Source organism: Marmota monax, unplaced genomic scaffold (assembly GCF_021218885.2).
Source record: "Marmota monax isolate L192 unplaced genomic scaffold, Marmota_monax_Labrador192_F-V1.1 WCK01_AAM20220418_F8-fsc00075, whole genome shotgun sequence".
NCBI classification, from domain to species: Eukaryota; Metazoa; Chordata; class Mammalia; order Rodentia; family Sciuridae; genus Marmota; species Marmota monax.
In genome coordinates, this window is record NW_026694772.1 from 7136738 (window position 1) to 7159029 (window position 22292).

The following is a 22292-nucleotide window of genomic DNA, read 5'->3' on the forward strand; positions in this document are numbered from 1 at the left end:
GTTTTTATTTTTATTTTTCATTTCTTCTGCATGAAATATTTTGTTGAATATGTTTCGTAGTGGATATGAATTATTTTAGTTTCTTTTTATCATGGAAGGTTTTTCTTTCATCATCAACTCTGAAGGATAATTTTGCCAAGTATAGTAATCTTGGTTGGTACCCATTTTCTTTCAGTGCTTGGTACATATTATTTAAAGCCCATATGGCTTTTAAGGTCTGGGTTGAGAAATCAGTAGAAATCAAATTTGTTTACCTCTAAATTTACCTACTATTTTTTATCTTGCAGATATTTGGAGTTCAATGTGCATCTTGCATTTGAATTTCCATCTCATTCCTAAGATTTGGAAATGTTTCTAATATTATATCATTGAAAAGGTTGTGCATTCCTTTAGTTTGTATTTTGGAGCCTTCATCTACCCCCAAAGATTCTTAAATTCACTCTCTTGACTTTATCCCAGATTTTAATATTCTGGTCATAGTCTCTTAACATCTTTATTGTCACCTTTGTTTTCAAGATTAAGTATTTTGTCCTCAAGACCTAAAAATTTTTCTTCAAAATGGTCTAATCTATTGGTGATGCTTTATTGAATTTTTAATTTGTTTATTGTTTCTTTCATTTCTAGGATTTTTGTTTGGTTCTTTTCAGAATCTCTATCTCTTTATTGAAGTGATCTTTTACTTCTTGTATTTTTTCTCTAATTTTGCTCCTTACATCATCTTTTATCTTGTTGAACATTTTAACTATGAACTTGAAATTCTTTCTCTGACATTTATTTCATTCTGGTGTTTATGGAATCAGTTGTTGAAGTGTTATAGGCTATTTGGGGTGGTTTATTCCCTTGATTTTTCATATTGCTTGTATGTCTACCCATATATTGGGACGATTATCATTTATTCTTTTATGCAAGGGACTCTTTTATGAGCTTATTTCTCTTAAGAAATATCTGATTACTGATACTTTAACTTATTGTGTGGCCTCTACCATTCTCAGCATCAGCAATACAGTGCAAGAAGCTACTGAACCCTATTTACAATCATCACTTCAGAGCAGTGATGTACTATTCGACCTTATGAAAAATGCAAAACTTGTTGATATTCTTCTCCACAGTTCCTCTAATCCAGGTATAAACTTGTAATAAAGTTCTGGAATAGGTCAAAAATTAGTTATTAAATATAATAAAATTGCTATAACATTTTATAGGGATTGAAAGGGGGAAGAGAAAAATTGGGCAGAAGAGAGAAAAATATTTAACAAAAGTAAAAGTAAAAATAGAAAAGAATAATTCACCCCAAGTTAAAAGTGAAAAAAAAAAGATGGATGGGGGATTTGAGGCAGTAACAGATAATGTAAGAGGGAGAAGAGGGGGTAAGAGGAGCAAGAATAAACCAGAGCTATGAAAACAAAAAAAAAATTCTAATCAATGCTTTAAACCATTAGAAGAAATACAGTCAAAGGGTTTGAGGACAATGTTGGCTGTTAGTGTAACAAATGCCAAATCAAGATAAAGAGTGATCACAATTACCAGCAGTGGCCATGGATCAGTCTGGGTGACATCTCTCTCCCCATGCCCTAGACCTAGGAAGCTATCTACTTTGATGACCTCACACCAGCTATGATCATGATCCAGGCACCATCCCATTAGGCTTCTTGGACTCAGGCAACTTCCCTCCATTATAGGCCTCCTGCCAGTGGCAGCTTCAATCTGGGGATGTCCCTCTATGCTTCTGGGGATATAGGTAGCTTCCTGCCTTGGAGAGCCTTCTGCCAACTGTAGCAGTAATCTGCATGCCTTTCCTTTCCTCTACCAGGGACCAAAACTGCCTTGCTTGGATGTGAGCTCTTGCTTCCTGCTGCTGTGAATTAAAGTTGTGTGTTCAGTTTCTTCCTGGGCTCCTGCAGAGGCTTTGCAGAGCTGGGTTAAGCTAGCACTTACTGAGACAGAGTTACTCCAGCCCACTTCCCTTATTCAAGGGGAGGGGGAGGGGGTTTCAGCAACTTTTGGCTAGTAGCTATCCCTGTATAAGTTCTTTCTAGACAGGATGTTTAAGAGATCTCACTGCAGGGTGTTCCCTCTGGTTTTTGTCTGTTGCTATCTGGAGGTGGAAAGATGTCATGTTGATTTAAAGGACTACTAGTCAGCTGCAGGCTCCAGGAATTGCTGCAGAATCAGGTATGGCTTTCCATTCAAGATTTGGTTTTAAACTTCTTGATTTGCTTTAAAAACCCGACTTCTCCTGTCACATTTTAATTCAGTCTCATTTTTTCAAGCTGTTGAAAAGTGGGTGAGTTTGTGTGCTTTTCTCTCCTTTCCCCCCAACCCTACTCCACCATGGTAGCCTGAGTTTGGCTCCAGTAACCAAACTTCAAGTCTCTCCAAATCTCAGACTGTCAAATATTGGGTCTTTCAGAATTTATTCTGTCACCCACCTCTCAGGTCAGCTATTCCTTCACTATCTCTCTTCTTTGTTGTGGAGAGAGCAGGGTTTACTGCACAGCTCCATTCTGCCATCTACTTCTCCAACCACATTGTATATTAACAAAAACAATTTACTTTTTCTTCACAATTCAAGTTATTTTGATTTCTTTCTCTTGTTACAAGCCCTGACTAAAATCTCACCTACAGTGTTAAAATTGATAATGAAGAAGACATGCTCAAAATGTTTCCAAATGTAAAGGAAGGGCAATAGACATATTGACAACACATAAAATGTTGGCTGTAATATATTTGTTGTTCTATATAACCTTCATCTGATTGAGAAGTTTTGCTGAGAGTTTTATCATGAATGGGTGTTGAATCATTAAATGTTTTTTTTTTTTTTTTCCTGCATCTCCTGAGATGATAATAAGGTTTTCCTCATTTGGTTATATTTATTGATTTCCCAATATTAACTCAACTTTGCATTCCCTTGATATACCTTATAAGTTATGATGCATTTTTTTGGTGTGTGTCACTAATAAACTATATCATGACAGATATTAGTTTATACTTATCTTGTTAGAGCTTAATTGTTGAATTCAAGAGGATTATTCAGAAGTTCTAACCCTATTTTATGTGTTTTGTGAAGATTTTTCCTCAAGTAATCCATACATTTTATTTGAGCTATTGAGTATATTGACATGAAGTTGTTCAAAATACCCCCTTATTTACTTTGGTTTTCTTTGTACAATGATTTTATAATTTATGAAATTATATATGACTATATAATTTCTCTCCTTCTACACTTTGAACCATGATTTCTATAGAGCATTTTCTGCTTATCAGTTATCTCTGACTAAATATGATTATACAACTGTCTTATCAGGTACTCACATGTTTATTTACCTGTTTAAAATCTTCTTTTTATATATGGTAGATCTGAAGAACCCATACTCATAGATACTGTGAAAATATAATTCTTTTTCCCAAATGTAACAATAAATTATTTGACATCTTGGGTTTTAGATTGTGAGGTAATGGAATTGATCTTCTTCACAATGATACAGTAATTGATAGTGTGTCTATTTTATGGTATACATAAGTTTGTCACCAAAATGAAAGATGTGAGAAGCAAAATATGTTTATTGTTATGAATAACTTTCATATACACTCATCCAAATTTTCTATCTAACCTTCTCTAACCTGCTTTGTACATAGGAGGCTGAAGTATACAGACTGCATTAACAAGCTCTATGAGTTAAACATTAAATTGGGTATATGGCTACACCCATCGTATGGGGTTACATCCCAATAAACACATTGAAAACTGAAAATATTGTAATTCTAAAATGCATTTAATACATCTAGCCTACTGAACACCATAGCTTAGCAACACAGAACAACTGTAGAGTTTCTGTTGTATGGTTCATGAGTGCATGGCTGTCCTGGAAGCTGTGACTCATTGCCAGTGCCCATTACTGTAAGACAGTATTGTAAGGTATATTGTTAGCTCAGGAAATTCAATGTAGGTTTTATGCTGAATGCATAGTTAGAACTCTTATAAAGTTTTAAAAAATGATATGGCAACATAGTAAGTCAGGGACAGTACTCTGACCCTCCATAGTAAGTTATATTGCTAATTAGCTGCCTTTACTATAAAACTTCCAGATCATGGTCTCAACTTTTTCCTCTTATCCCTTTTCCTAACCATTTTAAGCCCAAGTGTAATGTTACCCAAATATTAAGAGTCACAGGAATACTAACTTTCCCATATCTTCGTACATGGCTTCTTTATATAGGATAGCACTATTTCACAAGTAGCCAAGCCCAAATCTATGCATATGTATATAAAAATAAATTTATATACATGTAGGATTTTCATATAAAATGAGGTTGCCTATTTAAAGCAGTAAGAAATAATATATTTTAGAAATTTTGAAATTTGCATTATGACATATACCAGAATAAATTCCAAAAATGTAAATAATGAAATATTGAAAGAAACCAATAAAAGGTCTATTTTCCTCATCCTAGTGAAAGTTTTTCTATGTATAACACAAATTCCAGAATATATCAAGAGAAAAAATGTGTTATATTTCACCACATAAGATCTAAATGCATACTACAGTTAGAGCAGCCTTTTTCATGCTGCTATGCAGCCAAATTATGAACTCAGAAAGGAAACAGACACAAAAACATTACATGACAATTTACTGGAGCCCTATCCCCTAGATAGTGAAAAGCAGAATAGATTTGGCCTCTCTAGCTTACTAGACATGACTGTGATATTCAAGAAACTGCAACAATACAGAGACAAACTTTGGTTAAAAAAATATGGTTGTAATCAGTACACAATCATGGGGTACCATTTCCCTCTTGGAGAGAGTCTAGAGTTCACACATTCCCTTGATTCAGTTCACATATACTGTGTAAAGTTCTCACACATATTGCTTTTTCCCCTTTCCCCACTTAAACATTGAATAATTTTGAGTGATGCTGATGTCTATGTTAAATGAGGTAGATCACACATGGTTCTACGAATAATAATGATATCTGAAAGGAAATATCCTTGACTTGACCATCTAGTAATACCTAATTTTCCTCACTGAGGGACCCTGAAGTTGTGTGGCTTCACAAAGTAATTCAGGATAAGAGACACATTAGTCAGACAAGGAAAGTTCTATGACCACTAACATTTTATGCCATTTTAGATTCTGTAAAAGGTGTTACCATCTCTTAAAGACAGCCTTCTCAAAAATAAAAGTGAGTTATTTCTGTGCCATCATCACTAAACATCTTTACTTTTAACAATATGTGTAAGCATAATCAAAATAAAAGTGGATGACATAAGTAATAGTTAATCCTCCATGTATATGAAAAATCAGAAAAGAACAATTTATTAGTATTTTAGTGCCTTTAAAGAAATAATAAAATTCTCTTAAAACCAAATGTTATCAAAATGCAAAAAAAGTCAAGTTGAGAGTATGTCCTAGAAAACATTAAAAAAATCAACTGTATAAAACATATATATAAAATACAGAGTATCTGATCAAGAGCTACTATAGCTAATAACAATTTCTCTAGAAAGGGAAGTCAAAAAATTAGAGAGGAGGTACTAGAAAAAAATGTCCCTTTAGTAGAAAAAGAAAATATCTTCACAACAAAATGACTTATTGATTACTAACATCAAAAAAAAAAAAAAGAAAGAAAAGAAAAGAAAAAGAAAAAAGAAACGGGGCTAATGTTGTGGCTCAGTGGTAGAGTACTTGCCTAGCATGCATGAGGCACTGGATTTGATCCTCAGCACCACATAAAAATAAAATAAAGAAATTATGTCCACCTACAACTAAAAAATAATATAAAAATAGAAACAAGGAAAGACTTACATGTAAATATCTCATGACTTTATAACAAAAATGTTAAAAAGTTACTAACAATTTCTTAATTATTAATGAATTTACTTGTTTATTTATGTGTGCTAGGAATCAAACCCAGGACCTCCCACATGTTATTCAAGTGCTTTCCCACTGAACTTTCCCTAGACCCAATTAATACTTTTAAGGGCAAAAAGAAGATATGCTACTTTTTATAGGCAATACTGAATGCTAGGATATCTTGGAACAGGGTTTTAAAAACTCTCATATAAACATTTAGAATCAAGAATACTTTAACCAGGAAAACAAATTTATTTTCCAACATGAAATGAATCAAGTAGTTTGCTTCTAAAACATGTTTTCTGGTAATTTACTCTAGGTTGTACTTAAGCAAAATGAGGATAAAACAAAACAAAACAAAATGCATGAGATGTAGAAAATAGCAAATGAGTCACTTAAAAGGAGATTGAGAAATTCCCTTTTTAATTTTTTTTGGTTATCAATAGACCTTTTTATTTTATTTATTTATATGTGGTGCTGAGAATCAAACTCAGTACCTCGCACATACTAGGCAAGTGCTCTGCCACTGAGCCATAACCCCAGCCCCATGAAATTCCCTTTTAATACATGAACTAAGAGTAAAATATACAGTTTTTTGAAGCATGGGGTCAAAGAACTCTAGATAAGTATCTTTGTGGAAAAAAGGAAACACTACCAGGAAAGTAGTATAATTCATAGGGTAGAATCACACAATAAAAATAATCCATTAATTCAGTCAATATATATTCTTGAGCACTGACCTTATTTCTATAGGCACCAAATTAACAATAGTGTGTATGTATACACACAGGCACGTTGATGCACTTGCATGCACACAGATTAAGGGAAAGATCCTCTTCCAAGGAACATTTCTAGAGTTAGAAGATAAAAATGTTAGAATACACACACACACACACACACACTGTACACACATTATTAGAAAAGATATGATTGGGAAAAAAAAAACATGATGTGAAGATAGATGGTAGTCACTATTATTTTCTATAGATTAAGTAGAAAAGTTCTCCTTCCTCAGGATTAGCTTGGGCTGAAACTTTCAGTCTTAGGAACATGTAAGGGAACTGTGCAGCTGAAATGGGGAGAATAACAGGAAGCACTGAACAAGAAGAAAGTAGAGACCTAATAAGACATCATGGGGGACCTTAAAGCTATAATAAAGACTGCATTTGACTCTGAGTGACACAGAAGACAATTGGATGACTTGATGGGATCACTTTTTTATGTAAAAAAAAGTGTTAGGGATAAAGAATGGAAAAATGAAAACCAGTGAAGGGACTATTATAATAATTCAGAGGAAAGATGATGATTATTTGGGATAGGATTTTAACAATGGAAATGACAAGAGGGAGTCAGATTTGTGATATGATTACAAGGTATGGCTGACAGGAGCTTTGACTGGATTGGATATATATGAGAGTAAAAGAGATGAGTCAAGATTGACAGTGAAGTATTTGGCACAAGGAACTGGAACAACAGAGTTTCTACTTTTAGGGATGAGAAGAGTGAAGAAAGAACAGGCTTGAGGAACAGGAAACAAGTATGTGTCAGATATACAAGGCTGAAATTGATGAGAGATGTTTGGAATGGAATTGTATTTTTCCTCAATAAAAAATAAAAATAATTATAAAATTTCAGAAGAAAATAAAACATTGTCACAAGTCAGACATATTCCAAGTATGTAGGAAATTAAATGAAATAACACTTTAAGAATTTGGGGAATGTAAGATTATATCTACAAACACATACATGTAATCTTATTTATATATAATCTTGAATATATAATATTTAATATACATAATCTTCAAATATACATATATGTGTGTTTGTGTATATATGTCTTTATTAATGTATTATTTTACTTCAAATAGCTAATGATCAATACATTGAATTCAAAAGAAAAAATTATAATCTTAGCACACTACTTGATTGGTCAATAAACATTATTTACACATAGCATTTGCATTGTGTTTTATTTGCAGTGGGTTTATTTTTATGTTGTGTAAATTTACAGGCAAGGCAAAGAAAATTATGATTGTGGTTGAAGAACAAAATGTAGGATTTAAAATCTTCTCAAGTGTGAAAGTAAATTTGTAAGTGACAGATGGTAGGAGATGAGAGAGCAAAGGATGTGGAGAATATATGAAGGTACTGATATTCTCATTCTATGCAAAGAAATCAAAATGTGTATATAACTTTTATAGACTAACAAACTGAATTATGAAGTTATTGATTAATATTAAAGTTACCCAACAAAAGAACATGTTATGGCCATAAACTTTTTGACACAGATGAATTTAGGTAATGGAATTACTTAAAAGTTCGAATGTGCTATTGAGAAGTTAATAGATTTTGTTCTAAAGTTAATCAGGATATAGATTTATAAGCATGTTATTTTAATTTTGCAAATTACTTCAATAGATGTTATATTGGAGGCTTAATGTGGGCTAAAGAGAATTGATAAATGAGATTTTCTAAGTCTTTTCAGCAAGATCCCCGCTGTGTTAATTGATTATAGTAGTGATGTAAATATTTAAGAATTTATTAAAAAATATAAAAGCCTTTGATAAATAATAGGAAGAAAAAAGTAAGTTTAAAAACATAGAAGAAATTCTAAAAATGTCACCTTGCAACACACAAATATCTAGTCCCTCCCATATATAAAATATTTCCTTGAACTGTTAAGATTTATTTCATTTCACATACATTTAATAATCTAAACAAGCTGTTTTAGTGCATTGGGCTGTCAGAAATTATAGGCTACAAACTTTCACCAATTGTCATTATAAAATAATAAGGTAATACTGTATTTGATATAAAGCCTTATAAAAATAGAAATAATCTTATAACCCTAAGTACTTGAAAAAGTTAAATGCTATGCTGACATTGATATTGTCCTTTTCAGCATGATAAGAAGATGAGGTTGTACAATGTTTACATTCCTGTAATTATAGAGCAAGGGCAGTGTTCATGCTGTTCACTTTGAGCCATGTAGAGCAAGATTAAGCTCTACATACTCTGGTCATTGTTATCATGCTTAAAATTGTTCTCCTATATTTAATTTTAATAAATTAAAATAAATATTTCTAAGATAGGTAATTTATTATATTTTAACCATAAGGCTTATAATCCTCTAACCACTTAATGAAAACATTGAGTGACTAGTTCCATGTAATGAATTTCCCCAAATACTAAGATGAACTTTGTTGAACAGAGAGCAATGTTTTCTATTTAGACATTCCCTCTTTCTACTGCTTTAATAACCCGATCAGTCAGAGCTATCTCTGACAGTTCTGAATTAAATTTAACATGAAATTTAACTTCTTCCTTACCTTCATGAAGATGGTGTTCTGGATTTTTGCTTCCCTTACCTCCATGTAGATGATTTATTCTTACATGCCAGCAACATGGAAACTGGTTTCTTGGACATATTTTCTTTTATATCTAACACAGGAAGTAAGAAATGAGAACTCTTTCATTAGGGGACCCATTATTAATAATTTCAACTTTTGTTTATTGGTGATATCATGATGGTTAAGATAATAAATGGCCTCATTCTTCAGTGGAAATTTCTCCAACCTAAAGAGAAACACTTGGCCAAACAGGATAAAAGAACGTAAAACATTACATTAATCTTAAACATTAGTCCAAAGTGTATAAACATGTATATTACCCCCAAATTCTGCTGGATTTCTTACAGGTACACCATGAGATTATTTTTATATCATAACTTTGAAAAGAAAATTTACTACTCTTTTATTTTATTTTAAATATTTTTTTAGTTGTAGATGGACACAATACCTTTATTTTATTTATTTTTATGTGGTATTGGGATCAAACCCAGTGCCTCACACATGCTCAGCTAATGCTCTACCCCAGCCCTACTGCTCTTTTAAAAGCAATTTTATTCACATAGAGTTAAATTGAAATATCCATATATGTAGCTCTTACTTTGACTAAGATTCATTTCACATACATTTAATAATTTAATAATCTAATAATCTAATAATCTTTATTTTTAAGGTAAAATTGCTTTTCTATGACTACCATGTTGAACAGATCAAACTTTCTCTTCTGGTTATTTGTATATATTAATATTTTTACTCTGTTGATTACTTTTTCATTTCTGATCAGATTCCTCCTTTTTTTTGCATATTGGAAACCTAGTTCATCTCTGGAACCTAGTTCATCTCTCTCACTAGAACCCAACTGGTCTGGTAGGCAAGTATTGCCCAAATGTGCAAAATTCTTTATGGAAATAGCACATCCTTATGACTTGGTTTTTAACTACACTGTGGCAATGTTTAGCAAAATGATTATATATTTGATATAGTTATCAAAGTTAACCAGATCTTTTTTAAAAATAAATTGTGGGATAGTGTGGAAAATAACATGGCTTTTTGGAGGAGGTATATATTCATATTTTTCCATAGCTCCTTAAATGAAATGTGATTAATACACATGTAGAATTGGTGCATGCTGCTTTCCCTATGATATCTCACCTAAACACCACTCTTTAGATTTGGATGTTTTCAATATGTTAAGGACATTCCAAAGGAATTTTAAAGGGCCAGAATTAAAAATCATCATCTTCCCTTCAAGGAAACTGCTACAAGTAATAAAACATTATTCAAAGTCTTAGCTCATCTTTTTAATATGCCCTCTGCTCTGTGTTACTAGAACCACATGAACCTCTGTTTCTCATTTTACTATATTAACACACTAAACATGGAACCCCAAAATGCTACTTTATGATTACAGAAGGAAGTTTTAATTATATTCTATGCCTTATAGTCGTCAAGATAGGTCTTAGCTTTGCCAAAAGGGTTGAAATAAAAGTGAGCCATTATTTTAAAAAATAGTTAATACTGTACTGGGGTTGTGGCTCAGTGGTAGAGCAGTTGTCTAGTGTGTGTAAGGCACTGGGTTTAATCCTCAGCTCTGCATATAAATAAATTTTAAAAAATAAAGATCCATCAAAAACTGATAAAAATATTTTAAAAATAATTAATCCACTATTCATTTTTCGGACTAATTTCAAATACCTCTTCCTCCTAAAAGCCTAATTGGAAATTATATAGCCTTTCTAGATTTCTCAACTGTCCTATTTCTTTTTCTAGGACATATGCTACACTCTATATTATTGTTATAGTTTATAGTCATCACATTTCTTACTATGGGATTAAGTTATTTGAGAATAGGAATTCTTCCTTACTCATTATGTACAACAATCAAATCTATTTTGTTAGATGAATGTTGAAGTAAACTTAAATTTCCACTTCCCTTCTCAACCTCATTAAAGTACCTATGCATTTTATGTGTAACTTAACCAATGTATCAGCTGAAAAAATATTGTCTATGATTGGTGTAATTCTTCAACTCACCCAGTAAAAACTATAGACAAATGTAAGAATTATAATTAGTTTATTAGTTCATGTTAATCTATTAATTATAATCTATAAGTAGCTATTGAAATGCAATTCTTTTTTTTCTTGGCTAAATATTTCTATTTTATTTAAACAGTCTATTTACTGTCATGTTCCTGTTTTCACTTTCTCTTGCTTAGCCAGCCATGAGTTCTACATATCTTCCTCATAAGGTCTTCTGTGCTCTCCTTGCCCAACTCACAGTTCCTCTGATCACGAAGGCTCCTCCAGGAGTGTATACAAAGATGGGTATTATAGAGCTCCATATGATCCACCATATGTTGCATGCACAAGTAAGTTCATGTTGTGAAAGTAAAAAAGGGCTGAAATGCAATTCTTAAAGTTTATACATATATGTAGCAATGTGAAAAAAGTATCAATGTGAATTTTATGTAAAATTCCTTAGCTTATCTCTCACATTAGAATGTGTTAAAAGTTATCTATGACAATTCAAATTTGTATTTTTCTTTATTGGTTATTTTTTTATAAAATTTTATATGTAAGTATATGACCAGAAAGTACTATAAGATTCAAAGTAATCTAATACAAATCTAATACATCTTGTACACATCACTGTGAGATTGCCAATGTTCGTAAATCTATTGTCATTTGAGTATTTGAAATTAACTGTTCTTCAACCTCTGATATAATTACATTTTAGTAAAATGGCAAAGCAAGGATCAACTCAAACTTTAGATTCACTGCCTATTCATGACCTGAATTTGATATTTCATTTCTTCCAATATAAAATTTAAGTAGAAAAACTTTCTTAAATAACATTTATCCAAAATGTAAAACACAGCTCAAGATAATTCAGAATGTTAAATACAATATGGAATCAGCATGATTTATACCTATTTTACTTATTAAACCATTTATTCAATGGAAAATACATATTTCAGGCTGTCCACATGCTATGCACAGTTGTTGCATTCATTGAGACCATAGCCCAGCAGGAAACATAGATACTGAATAAGTAATAACAAATATGATAAAGATTAATGAACAAGTTTTGTACATTAATTATAGATATAAATGAGCATGGGTTACCTTTTGTATTATATTAAAACACGTTGAAGACATTTATGGATTTAAGCATTTCATGAAACATCTTGTGACTAGTTAGATGATAAATATACATAAAATGAACAAAGAAATTAATATATAAGCCTAGCATCCATGTTGGGTGCCTAAAGGAAATAATGGAATATGAGAAATGTAATGCAAAGAATTTTACATAAGGACTAGATTATATATTCTCAAATTTTATTAGAAACTCTAAGAACAAATCAGGTTTTCACATAGAGTGCAGGACTTAGAATAGATCTAAGAAGACTTTTCAAAGAGTGGCAGTCATTAAATATTATAATTGATTTCCAAATGAAGTTGTCAAATCCTTTTCACATGTCTTTGAAAATAAGATAGGGGTTTCATCTGTTCAGGATGCTTTAATTGTCTCTACATTATGCCAAAACATCTGCTAGTTTCAGTCAATAGTAAAAACTCCGCACTGTCAATTCAAAGAATAAAATCAGATCAATCATTTTTTTGGCATCATGTAGCTCAAACAAACCTGCTGACTGACATTTTTATTTCTCTTCAAATTATTCTAGCTTAATGTAAACTCAAAACTCTTATAGTTCTAAGAGGGCTACATTAACTAAGTAAATTTTCTAATGCTTTTCAACTATACATGCATAAAATTGTTTGTATTCATAATTTATGAATATAAAGTACTTGTAACCCTTATATAATTTGAGTGAGGCATGCTTTAAGTATGCTTGGAAAAAGTTGAAATGAGAAAATGACAATGTTGATATTTAAATTAAAATGTTATTGCTAGAACTCAAGAAGTTGCAATAAAATTCAAAGGTAAGTATATTTTACATAGTTTCCTATATACTCATTATAAATAGCTATATGTAGGGGGAAAAAACGTTGGAAAGAATAGCCGTAACACTAATATTAAGGATAATGAGGAAGAAATTGCTTTTTTAAAATTTCTAGCTAAAATAACAGCTTGGCTGATGCTTGATGAATACCTATTGGATAGAATAATTGGCTGGTTGCTTTATATGTTGAGACACTGATCTGAGATGTGGTAAATAGTGGTATAATTCATCTGTCAATTCAGTATGCTAAAAACAATTCCTTTTTTTTTAGTTTTTAGAGATATTGTGCTATTTTTCCTATTTTGACTAAAACATGGGTAAATTTCTATTTCTATTAATTCAGATTTGAGTGTTAAAAATTGTGTCAATATGAAATGCCAAGTTAGAGTCAGCATACCAAGAAATGGCAAAGGCAGAAGGAAGAATGAGATTCAATAAACAGCCAATTGTAAAGCCATGTTACTGTACTATTCCTAGGGTGTCAGCCATCACATCAAGGTGGTCCCCACTCCATGGAGTAGGGGATCAATACTGGGGTTACTCAAGCACTCCCATGATGCTCAAGATTTAGTGATTGCACTTGTTCATTTCCAGAAATTCTGTCTGGTCCTTTTTCAAATTTTATAGTCTGTTATTTTGTTGTTTCTTTTAGCTTGCTCAATTAACTCAAATGTCTGGGCTGCTAGCCACTCCATTTGTTGAAATTGCTGACTTCTGCATGATGACTTATTTGTCTTGTATCTTGAAATTTTCTTTAAGTTCAAGCTCATTCCAGTAGAATTTTCTCTCTTGTGGGATTCTTGAATGATCTTCTGTGTGGAAGGGCTCTCCAGAGAAGAGTCACATTTGCTTATTCTGGGACCCTAAGGGAGTCTGGATACATCTTCAGGTGATTCATAGGAATAAACTAGGTGTGGGACACCCAGAGACTCTTTGTGCTATCTTCTTAAGATTGTTGTAAATCTGAAACTTCTAAAAATATAATCTGTTTATTAAACATTAGGGATAAGGATGAAATAGATAACAGAGCTATTATGTGCTGTAAGCAATTTGAATGTATTTGGACCATATTTGGGAGCCTCTGAAAGACCGAGTTGTAAATGTTTGCTTCGAAAGCCCCATGAAGGCTCAGGTCAACAAGAGACTTAGGTCAGAAGAGACCAGGTGGAGGCCTGCGCCAGGCAGTAGCAGTGGTACTGAATGGGGGGCAGGAGTCAAGAGAGTAACCAATGGAGTTAACAGCACTGAATCCCTGAATCAGTCAGGGCAGTAGACCAAAGAGGAGAGAAGTCTACCATGAGGGGATTCAAGTTGAAAATTGAAATATTGGAAATGTTTACAGTAGGAAAACAATTCTTAATCCTAATTCAGTTTTGGTCAGGGAATTTTCCAGTGAGAAGGAGAAACTGAATAATAATGGTATATGGGGAAGGAAATTACCATTTACTACATGCTCTACTCAAGTTTTTGTTTATTGTTTTTTTCTTAGGAAATGAATATTTCTAGTGAACACAATTAATTATATGCAGTAGTAAACCTTTATAAAAGTTTCCTTGAGAAGATAATACTTAGGCTAAATGCTTTACATTTCTTTCTTAGTTGTTACATTTATGAGATCATTAAGTTAAGAAGAGGTCAGTGGTTCTAAAAGTATTTTAAAACAACTGCTTCCATGGTCTTTTACAGCATAATATTGATTTTAACTATTCACAGTGTTACTTTGTAACTAAGTCAAGGTATTACTAGTAGCAATAACACTTGAGCCTCAAAACTTCAAAAGTTGTAAACAATATTAAAAGATTGTTTATTCACATAAAATTAAAAATGGTTGTTCCACACCTGTGAGCAATTCTACCTTAAATAATACTTTGGAATGCATGCTTTTTCTATTTTATGGCACCACCATTTTTAGAGATGTCTTCCAAGTTATTATTATGTTCTTTTTTTTCAATCAGTGGGGGAACAAAGGATACACTGGATAATGAATGGTGTTTCTTAAAGGCCAAGATTGAAAGGGACATTTTAATTCCACTCACATTCTATTTTTAAGAACTTAGTCATATAGTCACACCTGCTTCTTGGTCATATATGTGAAATATATTCTAACTGTATGCCCAAAAATAAAAGTTGAGTTTCGAGGGAAGCTACTCAAACTGTGAAACACTCTTCTAGTTATTAAATATCCTATGCTGAGAATACTCCCAAAAGAGAATACCCCAAATCTCATCCAGTCATTGCATCTAATTAAAATCTAGTATTATCAGGAGATGAGCAGTAGCTATTGTCAAGTCTGCATATGGCTCCTCTTCATCTGTAAAATCTATTAATTGGGATGACAAGTTTATCATTTTAGAAGACAGAATAATACTCCACCCTGTCTCTACTCCTTCTTCTTCGGGGACATCCTATACTAAGCTCCAGAACCAATTTATATATTAGGTTACATGGTAATGGAAAATTAAGTTTGTAGAAATTAAATTATGTTTCTGATTAGCTGACTTTTACATAATTATTATAGATTATCTGAGGGAACCCAATGTAATCATGATGGTCATTGAGAATAGAAGAGGAGCCAGAAGTGTTCTCTGAGAGAAAGAGATGTAATGATGAAATGAGGTCAGGGTGATGCAATGTGAGGACTCAACCAACATTGCTATATTTGAAAACAGACAAAGGGGCCATGATCCAAGTAATGTGAGTTGTAATCCTCTAGATGCTAGAAAGGGAAAGAAAATAAATTATTAGCTAGCATTACCATAAAGAAATGTAGCCCTGCTGACAATTTGATTTTGACTTGATGATACTTGTATTGCACTGCCTCCAAAATGGTAAGATAATAAGTTTATGTTGTCTTAAGCCACAAAATTTGTTGTAATTTTTATAGCAGCAAAATAAATTAATGCAAGTCTCTCTTTCCATAAACATCTAGTATGCCATCGTAGTAGTGGAACAGGAAAACTAGAAAAACATTCCCATGTAAAAAGGGAAAGTGGAAGAGAACAAGTAGGAATATCCTAGCATACAGCAAGGATATAGCCTTTTGGAAAGGTATGTGAGTCTCACAATGCCCCTCCCCCAGTAATTAGAGGTGTTCCTTGATTACAGTTGATTTTGATTGGGGAGAAGCAAATTCCCTAATTTTTAGTAGGTAAGTCTCCTAGCTATGCCTTCTTCAAGGTTATTCCTCTGCCATTATTCTCTACCTGAAATAGGTTTTGGGGATTGTGATTTCCTTAGGTACTTCATTGTTTTTAGATCCTGCTTCTTGGTCATATAATTCAGGAGCCATAATATTTTGGTTTTGTAATTACTCCTCCAAATTTGAATAGGCTTATTTTCTATTTAATTTTAGGTAGTTCCAGTGTCTTTAAACACATTGAAGTTGTTTTCAAGTTAGCTAGATATGATATATCCTTGGTTCTATACCTGTGGTGTGCTGTAACTAGCCACTACTGGGTTTCAAGTTCTGATTGGTAAATTTTCAGGCATTTTGGGAGCCAGTTGACATTATGTTGATAGCTTGAAATTGTCTGTGGTGGGAATAGTTATACCATAGACATGAGCAAATACTATAAATCATGGCTTTTTATTTATGTCCTTTTTGAAAGCCATGTGTTAAAAATTTAATAGCACAGCAGTGTCTGTGTCTTTATTTCTCAACTTAATGTGGCTAACTTTACTCCCTCTGAAGAAATCAGTGGGAATACAGCATAACATAATCTTGGCTGCAAAACTGAGTTATGTTTTTCAACTGGGAAGTCATACTAAGCCTTTCATTCAATGATTTTTACATTTTTAACTACTACTGTTTGGTGCTTAGAATGACTCTGATTTTCTATCCCTTTAACTTCTTAAATTTCTGAATTTTCTCCACTTGCTAAATATTTCTGCTTATACATCAGCCAATTATTTCCCTATCTTATCTCCTAATAATACCTTACAAAAAGTGGACCATAAATGTCAACCCATCATTATCACTGCCATTCAAGTTACTGCAGGTGAAATTTTCACCAAATGTTTTCTCACTGTACCAGATGGTTCTCACTGCATTATTGATTTAACTGCCCAACCACTGTCCAACAACTAAACCACTCCATATATTGTAAAGTTTTGTTAAATTGTACCCTACTTCAAAGTGACAATTTCTGTATTACTTCAGATAACATTACCTACTGTAATTGATGAATCCCAAAATGTAATTTTCTCAATACAGTAGAAGTTTATCTTCCACACATATCCAAAATGGATTTCAGCAATTTGCAGATGGCTCTTGTTCAAGTGGTGATTCAGGGATTCAGGCTCCTCTCTTATGGCTCCTGTGTCCAATATACTGCTTTCCGGGTCACTTTGCTCTTCTGCTACCAGCTGGCAGTAAGAAAAAGAGCATTGAGGATAATAAATGGGGCACTTTTATGGGCTAGTTCTGTAAGTGGCATATTTAATTTCTGCTTACATGTCTTTAGCTAGAAATCATTCACATAGGCACTTTATTGCAAAGGACACAGCACATGTAATCTAGATGTTGGTAGAAGACAAGAAATAAATTTTGTAAAAAACCAGCTAGTGTCTAGCACTTTAATTGTTCTGCTAACTATGTTATGTTAATGGCTAATGTGCCCCCATGATTTGATTTTTATCTTATTTTAAAGAATTTTATAATTTTGAATAACACTATATCAACACCATTATGTACTGTCTATTCTGGCTATTAATGGAATTTTCATTTCTGGAAATCAATATCTCCAAAGAAAATCATAAAATACAAAGTATATACCCTGTAATACCCTCTAAGGGTAGCTTCAGAGTAAATTTTCTTATCTCTGAAAACAACATAGATGCATATTTGATTCAGAAGCTGTAAAGCTGTAATCATTAGGCATCTTAGTCATAAAATGTAAGTCCTTGTGTTTAATTTCTGGTGTGGCACAAAGCATTATTCTAGTTATTGAATCTCTTTGAATTACAATGAGTTCATCTGCAAAATAAGAACTGAAAATGTTAGCCATTATGTAGGATTATTGTGTGGATTAAATAAGAAAATGTATATAAACTACTTAGCTCAGGACCTGATAAATAGTAAGCACTAAATAAGTATTAGATATTACTAAACATGCTTTACTTCTGAATTACCAACATTTCAAACTGTCCTCACTGAGAATTCATTAAACCCTGTTATACTCTGGATTTTGAGGCTGTTGTACTCACTTTGATCATACTCATCTAGCTCATCAACTCTAGATATAACATGAATAATTTATATTTTATTTCACCACCAAGCACCAGTGTTTTTCAGATTTATTTTTGGGAAAATCCATATTTTTATTTCCGCAATTTAGGCAATTGTCTTATATCTTCCAAACAGACTTCTGATATGCTAGCAAATAATGAGAAACAACTTAAAATCTATGAAAAGCAGGAGGAGCAACCATGTCTTGGAAGAAGAAAGAAAATGGCATGTGTACATCCATGAAGATTAATGAGCCACCAACACTCATATAATATTAAGATGAAATCCTAACTATGCCACTTTGAAACCTGACAGGATAATGATTAACAATTTTAGAGTGTTTATCATAGGCCAGGCATGTAGATAAAAAGCATGGCAAATGTTAATATATATTAACTCATTCCATATTCACAAATACTGTAAAAATTATGTACTATTACTATCTCCATTTTACAAATGTTCAAACTCTGAGATGCTACATATAAATATTTGTGCAATTATAATGGGGCTAAAACATACATGATAAAGAATCTTCAGTTTTCCATTTGCTTTCTATCCTTGCATTCTTTTCTTGCCATTTTTACTATCTATTTGTGAAATTTAAATATTCTATAAATGACAAACATGCAAAGACAGTTCTTAGAATGTATTATTCCTATGGTTATCCAGACTTCAAAGAAGGAGGATGAAAATAGGAATGATCCTGAACTATGGAGTTTCATTAAGGTAGTAAGCCATTGCCATTATGGTTTGGATCTGAAAATGTTCCTCTAAAAGTTCATGGTTTGAAAGCATGATCCCCAAGGCAGGAATGTTCAGAGGTAAAATGATTGATGATTGACTTATGAAAGCTAATCGACTTCATTAGTGGATTAATCCATTTGGTGAATTAAAAATTTAAATAGATTACTAGGTGGTAACTGTGGACGGGTTGGAAGTAGCTGGAGGAACTAGGTCACTGGAGGAATGTCCTGGTGAAGTTCCAGATGAGGATAACTAGATATGTCATCCAACCACTTCCAGCGTTGGCAGACTCTGGTCACTAGAGGGGGTGTCTCAGATCCTGAAAAAAGACTAAAACAATCATCAGCACCAGAGCAGTAGAATACTGTGGAGTCTTACCCCTGCAGTTAGCTCTCAGAATCCCCCAAAAGCCATGGCCAGATGTAGTTCACTCTGACTTTAACCCCTGGGGACTCAGGATAGTGAAGTGCTTAGTCCGTGGCTGGCCGATTCAGCCCAGGAAATATTTCCAGGATGTACTAGGAGTCAGAGTAGGACCCTAAAGAAGGAGTGGACCAAGAAACATAACAATGTGGTAGCACATAATTTCTCCACTGTCAGTACTGGGAAATATAGAAATAGATGTTATGCAGAGCAATTCTTCCTCAGGGTGACCAAGACAGAGGAATTGTACAGCTTCCCCATGAGTCACATGAGGAAACTGAGAACTGGTGAGGGCAACCACCTTAAGTCCCTAATTATGCATTACTGAAGATAAGAACATTTTAACATAACCATATACTACTAGCCCACTTATTAATATTGAAAATATTTACTTAGTATTATGTAATATATACTATATATCTCACCAATGTTCTCAAAGTTCGCCAAAGGTCACAAAGTTGTCTTTTTTTTTTTTTTTTAGCAATTGTGATTTTTAATATAATAAAAGTCCTGGAGTATGAGAAAAACAACAGGGGACACATAAATGTATTCAATGTAAAAGGGATTGTTTTCCTCAGTCTCACCAAGATTATCAACAGTCCTATTGGAGGGAGGGAAGTGGAGAATGAAATAAAATAATAAAATAAAACAATTATTTTTAGTTCCTTGAGTATATATGTAATGTAAAAATGTCTTTTTTGATTTCATCTTGATCTAAGCTTTTGTTCTCACAGCAGGAAAGAAAGAGAAAAAACATTGTGATTCAAAGTCAATGATCTTGTCTGGTTTAAAACAAGGAGCAATCAAGATGAAGTTCTTCTCAAACTATTTCTCTTATGGGACCCACCTGCCTTTATTCTCAGTTGGTGTCAAGGTATCCTCTTGGCAGCAGGAGGAGGCAAGACCTCAGGTCTGTGTGCTATCCTGTAGCCTTCATTGGTCCCCGGGGAGTACTGGAGAGGATGTGGGGAAAAGGGTACTCTTGTACATTGCTGGTGGGACTGCAAACTGGTGCGGCCAATTTGGAAAGCAGTATGGAGATTCCTGGGAATGCTGGGAATGGAACCACCATTTGACCCAGCTATTGCCCTTCTTGGACTATTCCCTTAAGACCTTAAAAGAGCATACTACAGGGATACTGCTACATCGATGTTCATAGCAACACAATTCACAATTGCTAGACTGTGGAACCAACCCAGATGCCCTTCAATAGATGAATGGATAAAAAAAATGTGGCATTTTTACACCATGGAGTATTACGCAGCACTAAAAAATGACAAAATCATAGAATTTGCAGGGAAATGGATGGCACTAGAGCAGATTATGCTTAGTGAAGCTAGCCAATCCCTAAAAAAACAAATGCCAAATGTCTTCTTTGATATAAGGAGAGTAACTAAGAACAGAGTAGGGATGAAGAGCATGAGAAGAAGATTAACATTAAACAGAGATGAGAGGTGGGAGGGAAAGGGAGAGAAAAGGGAAATTGCATGGTAATGGAGGGAGACCCTCATTGTTATACAAAATTACATATAAGAGGTTGTGAGGGGAATGGGAAAATAAACAAGGAGAGAAATGAATTACAGTGGATGGGGTAGAGAGAGAAGATGGGAGGGGAGGGAGGGGGGATAGTAGAGGATAGGAAAGGTAGCAGAATACAACAGTTACTAATAGGGCATTATGTAAAAATGTGGATGTGTAACCGATGTGATTCTGCAATCTGTATTTGGGGTAAAATTGGGAGTTCATAACCAACTTGAATCTAATGTATGAAATATGATATGTCAAGAGCTTTATAATGTTTTGAACAACCAATAAAAAAAATAAATTAAGAGAAACAATAAGAGAGGTAAATAGGGAGCTGCCGCAGTCTGGCTGGGCACAATCAGGAGCCACTTGTCAAAAGAAACTAACTTTATTTTTAGAACCACACACGCCAAACAAAATAGCCTCTCAGGAAAAACCCTCAGAGCCTCAACTGCCACCACCGGCTTTCCACAAGCCTCTCTCTCCCCCCACAAGCTTCTCTCCACCTCCCACAATCCTCCTGCTCTTGAGGCTGATTGGCTGGGTCACGTGGGCGGAGCCAAAAAAGTCCCCCAATGAGCAGCTCCGTGGTCTGAAAGGGCAGGGAAACAGCCCAATGAGCATCACCGCAGAGGAGCCAATCAGCTAGATGTTGCTGGGGCCAAGGAGCCAATCAGCTAGATGTTGCTGGGGCCGCTGTGAGCCAATCATCAGCCAGCAGCTGGAAGTTTGCTGGCAGCTGGAAGTTTGCTGGGGCCCCTTTGGCTGTGGCTCTCAACATCTCCCCCTCTCTGTTTAAACAACAAGCATGTGGCTTAGGGACCGTGCCTGTTAGGCAGTCCAATTCAACATATGGTCCTTACCCGTCATCGGATGAACTGACCTCTAGGTGTCAGCCTCCTGTCTTAGGTTGGTACCACTGCAATTGGATCATACCCGTCACTGACTACCGGTCCAGCATACAGCCATACTTGTGGATAGGCCTTTGCACCTGTGGGGGGGTGAGGTTCTTTTCCTCACCTCTGTTGGCTCCCAAATTTTAGACCATCACTAGTAGAGGAGGATGCAAAATGCCATGACATTAAGCCAATTGAGGGCTCCTTTGAAAAATTGTACCCCCGGTGACACCATCAGCAAAAATACTCCAGCACTACCACAATTCGCTGTACCAACAGATAGTTCACAATGCATACAGGTGAGCTCACAA

The 22292-nt window shown here is 33.9% G+C and overlaps 1 long non-coding RNA gene across 1 annotated transcript; it reads left to right on the top strand.

The window, feature by feature from the left end:
• Nucleotides 1–1978: 1978 nt before the first annotated feature.
• On the top strand, nt 1979–21117 carry LOC124079608 (uncharacterized). Its single transcript, XR_006847411.2, has 3 exons — nt 1979–2172; nt 11416–11568; nt 20296–21117. It is a non-coding gene; the product is annotated as an uncharacterized LOC124079608 (long non-coding RNA).
• Nucleotides 21118–22292: the final 1175 nt, after the last annotated feature.